We start from the raw sequence: 6,173 nt of genomic DNA on the forward strand, positions 1-6,173 counted from the left end.
TAGACTTTATGTTCTCATGTGCGAGAGCCAGGGAACAAGTGAGACACACAAGTAAAAACATAGAGTATGCCGAGTACTACGAAGGCAAATAAAGCAGATAAATCTTCATAGGGAGATACTGAACTTTTAGAAAGTATGGTTTAGGAAGGCTATGAAATCCTAAGAGGATGACATGGGGGTAGGGGAAAGCAATGTGACCGCTTTGTGTAAATACTTTTGGGATTTTTTGTTAATAGCAATGAATGATAAAATGGGACCGCAATGTGTAAAAGACCATGTTCTGTGATGGGTGGTGCGGGCCAAAGGAATGACGCAATTTAGAGCAAAAGCTAATGAAAATATAACGTTAACAATGGCACTTAGGTATTTATAATTACCCAGTCATACCATAACCTTATTGTTAAAATTCTTGTTGGAAAAATAACTTTGTCAATGTGGACCTGTAAGTTTCTAGGCTCCACCCCCTTTTCACCTACTGGGAAGGGGCAACTTTTCCTAAAATCAAGTTTTCTCCAATTGCATAGTAACATTCTTGTGTTAAGTTCCTTTTAATTTTTTGTTTTATTTCACTTTGACTGGTGTGGTCAGAGGTTTGAATTATTTTTCTGGTATATTTAAATAACTAGGTCTTGCCCAACTAAATGCTGCCTATGAGAAATCCACTTAAGTATAAAGACAGAGAGGGGTGCCTGGGTGCCTCAGTCAGTTAAATATCCGACTTCAGCTTAGGTCATGATCTCACAGTTCGTGGGTTCAAGCCCCACATGAGGCTCTGTGCTGACAGCTCAAATTCTGGAGCCTGCTTCGGATTCCATCTCCCTCTCTCTCTGCCCCTCCCCCACTTGCACTCTGTCTCTCTCTTTCTCTCTCAAAAAAAAAAAAACATTAAAAACATTTTTTTTAATATAAAGACAGAGAGAGGATAAAAGCAAAAGGATGGAAAAGGTATACCATGAAAACAAAGTACTAATCAAAAGCTGGTGTGGCTACACTAACATAATACAACATAGGCTTCTAAAAAACAAAAGAGGATTATTAGTAGAAGAAGGGACATTCTGCAAGAGAAAGGCATCACTCTCCAAGATGTTAACAATCCTAAACACATATGCACTTAACAACAGAGCTTTAAAACACATAGAGCAGAAGCTCCTAGGACTGAAAGAAGTAATACCCAAGTCTGCTACTATCGCTGGAGAATAAGTCACTGGATCTTGGCTTTCTTTATCAATTCTCCTGTTTTTTAAATCCTGGAAGAATTTAAATTTAAATTTAATTTCTGTTTTTTAAATTCTGCTTTTAGTGCTATTATTTACTTCCTTTTATTTTCTTTAGCTTTTTTTTTTTAAAGACTTGAAATTGAAATCATAGATATAAGGTTTTGTTTTGTCTTATTACTTACTCTTGACAGTATTTAAAGCCTTGAATATTACTCTGAGGATAATTTTAGTTGCCTCCATTTGTTTAAATATGTAGTGCTTTCACTAATGTTACTTTTTAAACAAAGTGTAAAGTCTTACTTTTCTTTAGAAAGAGACTTTTTTTTTTCTTCAGAAGACTGCAGATACTTGTCAAAGGAAAAAAATTTTCAGGTAATGATAGACATTTAAAAAGGTAAACGTGTGAAGAAATGTTCGTGCCCTGAATGCAAAGCCTAAGTAGTTCAAATATACTAATTCTTCTTAAGTTGTTGTAATATTTAATTCAAACCTGACAGAGTATACAAAGCTTATATGGAATAATACATGTAGAGAAATAATAAGGGCAAGCTTGTATTACTGGATAAAACAAAAGCATTGAAAAGCATAATAAAATGGGGCCGTACTGCCACCAGTATAGCTGGGCAGATAGATGGAAAAGGACAACTGTCCCAGAAACTTACCCCTGCGGGTATAATAGTTTTATATATCATATAGGTGACATGGAATTGAGGAACAAAAGAAAATTCAGAGAAAGGCTAAGATGTCAGAGAAAAAGCCTGGATTTTTCCGTAAACGCTACTGGGACATAAACTTGGGCCAAGGTAAATTACAGATGGATTAAAGATTTCAATGTACAAGGCAAACTTTTGGAAGAAGAAATAAAAATTATTATAATTTACCTTACGGCAGTATGGGAAGGGACTTCTAAAATGAATTTTTATTGTTTTAATCAAAGTAATACATATCCTATGTAGAAATTATAACATATGCATAATTAAAATAAAAATTACCCACAATTTCATAAAATGAATATTAATATTGTAATGTAAACCTTTTTGGATGTCATAGGTGAATATTTACATAGTGCTATTCTATATCCCTTTTTACACTGGCCCATGTTCAGCATAGAAGGGTCATTCAGCATGCATTTTTGTAACACATTTTCATCCCTTGTCCCTATGCATTCTGGAAGGGGTGTGACTTTCCACACTAGAGCCCCTTAGTCTAGCCAGCTCCAGGTCCCTTTTCAATTGTCCCACGTGCCTGAGAACCCAGGCTGTGGGGCCAGCAAGTCCTCATCAGTCCCTTTCTTATATCACGCCTTGGGCACCGTGGGGCTCAGAGCACAGATCTCTCAAAAGTAATCCCATTCGGTGTATTTTTTTAAATGATTTTTTAATGTTTATTTATTTTGGAGAGGGACAGAGCATGAGCAGGGGAGGGGTAGAGAGAGAGGGAGACAGAATCTGAAGCAGGCTCCAGGCTCTGCGCCGTCAGCACAGGAGCCCAACATGGGACCCGAACCCACGAACTATGGGATCATGACCTGAGCCGAAGCTGGATGCCCAACCAGCTGAACCACCCAGGTGCCCCCAGTGTATTTTTCAAAAGCCGATTCTCATCCGTCTTATACTACCAATATAGATGGGGTTGAGAGCCAGGTAAATGTTTTTTACACTTTCACTATAAACTGCTTACTTCAATGTGTATTTAAACTACCTGCGGTCTTGTAACTGAGTTTCTGTGCACACTCATTGCTCTGGGCCACACTGCAAAGCAGTGGGTCCATAGTGCTGGTCCTCGAGCAATCTGGGGGAGATTTAACAAACACTGGAGCCCAGAGCCAGCCTGACAGCACGACATTGGTCAGGGTCCTTCAGGTGACCCCGCTGCTGCAGCAGGCGGAGTCATTAGCGTGGGGCACGCACCTCCAGGGTAGGAATGTGACCTTGGCCTTCTTGCGGCCTTCACAGAACTGCATCCTACCAGGGCCATAGGGAAACTGGCTGTGGTTTGAGGCATTGGCTTCATGTCCTGAGGCTTCTAGGGTTTTGCTTTTGAGAAAAAGAAAAGAAATAACTCAGATGTCACCCTAGAAGAGGAGAAAAATCGCAGAAGCAGAAAGGATCTGATTTTCATCTCAAGTGACTAACTTTCCCTGGAAATGACTAGATCAAAGTTAGTGCCACCCTAAGAAAGAGTGAATTAGGGTGGGATTACGTTGGGGCATCTGGCTGGCTCAGTCAGTAGAGCATGCAACTCTTGATCTAGGGGTCGTGAGTTCGAGCCCCACGTTGCGGGTAGAGATTACTTAAATAAATTTAAAAAACTTTAAAAAGTAAGGTGGAATTAAGTAGAGAAATATATAAATGTAAAACCCAATTGCTTGTCTACCTGAATACTCAAAATATCACATCTTCCAGAATTACATCGGTACAGTGACAGAAATGTGTCATACCCATAATATAAAATATCAGGTAAGCTTTAAAAATGTGCCTTCAAACAGCATGGGGTAATATGTTGGGGAAATGTTAAGTAAAACCGTGTGTACTTAAAACTTTATAAATAATGTAATTCCAAGTCTGTTCATGATATGTGTGCATATATTTGTAGAAAGAAAGACGGCAAGAACATATTCCAAAATATTAATAGCAGTGATGGGCTTATGAATGACTTTAATTTTGTTCTTTCCACTTCTCTGTGTGTTCAGGTTTTTTTTTTTTTCTTTTTTTTCTTTGCCATGAACATGTATTATTCTGTAACCAGAAAATAATAGCAGGGCGCCTGGGTGTCTCAGTCGATTAAGCAACTGACTTCGTCTCAGGTCATGATCTCGGGGTTCGTGGGTTCGAACAACACATCGGACTCTGTGCTGACGGCTCGGAGCCTGGAGCAGGTCCGGGACTCAGCTTTCACAGGAGACGGACTTTCCTGACAAAGCAGGTGGGAAGAAGGAAAACCTTAATAACAAGATTGACCCTTGTTGGGAAAGGCAGTTGTGTTCAGGTTGCTGGAACCTTGCATGGTGGCACAGCGTTGTGGACCAGGCCTCAAACATCGCCTCCCATGGAGAGAAGGGGCCCTCAGAGCCTGAGCTGGGCACATCTCTTAGTGTGGGACTGTCTGTGCTCGGGGCTTGATGTGTACTTCTTTGTTCTGCTTAAGCCTGTGTGTCATATGACCCCTGGCCAACCCCACTGCTTTCTGTTCCCGATGCGGAGGGAGCAGGGTTCTTTGCTTGCAGCACAAAACAGGTGCATGCCGACCATGACCCGGGGTCAGTTGCAGGGCAAGACCTCTTGGCCGTGGGGGGACTGACAACCACTACTGCCTCCGATCTTGCCCTCTCTCTTCTCTGGGTAAAGTGTTCCATTCAGTGCCTGCCTGAGCCGTGTCTTTATTGGTGACCCTGATGATCACAAACCATGCTGCAGGTTGACAGCGGGGACCGCTGCTCCTGGGGAGGCAGCCCCTGTCACTTGCTCAACAATACTAATGGTTATGTTAGCACCTTCTCAGTGCCGAATGCAGCGCGAGGTGTCTAATCATCTTTGTGCCCTGATGTGGCCGCACTCATTTATCCCTACTTCACGGTTGAAGAAACAGGCTTTCAAGGTTAAGTAACCTGCCCCAGATGACACCACTTATAAGTGCAATGCCCAGACTCAAACTCAGATTTGTTCTATCTCACATCCCCAAACCAGGGACAATCCAGGCTGGGACAGGCTGCCTCTGTTTCCCTCAAGGATGAGTAGAGACATCCGGGGTCAATTGCATAAACCCTGCCATCACATCACCCAGGTTTGAGCAGAGTTGTGTGTTAGGAAGGATCTGGAGCAGGGTGAGGCTGTGTGCACAAGATCAGTTCCTGACAGATTCCCTCCCTCCTGCCCCTCGATGGGAGTGACTCATCTCCTGAATTTCAGACATGTTTATCTCCTAAGAAGCCTAAAGTCCGAGCTTACCTACTCCTTCCTTTTTGTCTTTTTTTTTTTTTTTAACTGATTCCTTTATTGACTTGTTAACCAATGCATCGAACAAGTAGTAAGTCCTATTTCATGCTGGGCATCATGAAGATTCACGGTCTTGACTAGTATCCAAATAGTTAACCAGCCAGGAGTTAAAAATCATAGTCAAATGACAGACACCCCTGTATACCCCCAAAAGTGTGGAGGCACTCAAATGCTTTCTTAAGTTTTAAGAACCTAGCTACACTTTATTTTTTTTTAATGTGTATCTATTATTTTTTTGAGAGAGAGACAGAGAGACAGAGTGAAAGTTGGGGGGGGGGGGCGGCAGGGAGCGAGACACAGAATCTGAAACAGGCTCCAGGCTCTGAGCTGTCAGCACAGCCCGATGTGGGGCTCGAAACCACGGACCCGTGAGATCATGACCTGAGCTGAAGTCGGACGCTTAACTGACTGAGCCACCCAGGTGCCCCGAACCTAGGTATGCATTAAGGCAAACCTGAAACTTTCAAAAGGTAAATGCAGAGACAACTCAGTGCAAGTGAGTAAAATTAAAACCTGATGGCTCATGGAGGACCTGGGCTCCAGGGATGGGGGCTTAGGCTGAGCAGAGTCAGAGAGAAAGAGACAAAGGAGGGAGGGAGGAAGGAAGGGAGAGGGGGAGGAAGAGAGAGGGAGGGAGGGAGGGAGGGAAAGAGGGAGAGAGAGAGAGGAGCTTCTGTCTGGGGCAGGATTAAACACGTGATCCTTAAGCCTGGAGCCAGGCACTCGTGCCCCTCCATGAACAAAGATTATGCTTTGGGTTTAAAAGTCATTGTCACAGTCATTTGGTTGTCCTTACGGATACATTTCGCATGGAAATCTGCATCTTCCTGTGTCCCCAGTAGCAAGGGACCCTGCACTATCGGATACATCTTGAGTTGACTGTGGTTTACTGGATTGGTGAGAGGACTAGTGGGTTCATTATCATCAAGGTAAATACATAACTTTGCATGAAGGCTTTCCT

The sequence above is a fragment of the Puma concolor genome, chromosome A2, assembly GCF_028749965.1.
Source record: "Puma concolor isolate L17-30 chromosome A2, mPumCon1.1.hap2, whole genome shotgun sequence".
Classification (NCBI taxonomy): domain Eukaryota; kingdom Metazoa; phylum Chordata; class Mammalia; order Carnivora; family Felidae; genus Puma; species Puma concolor.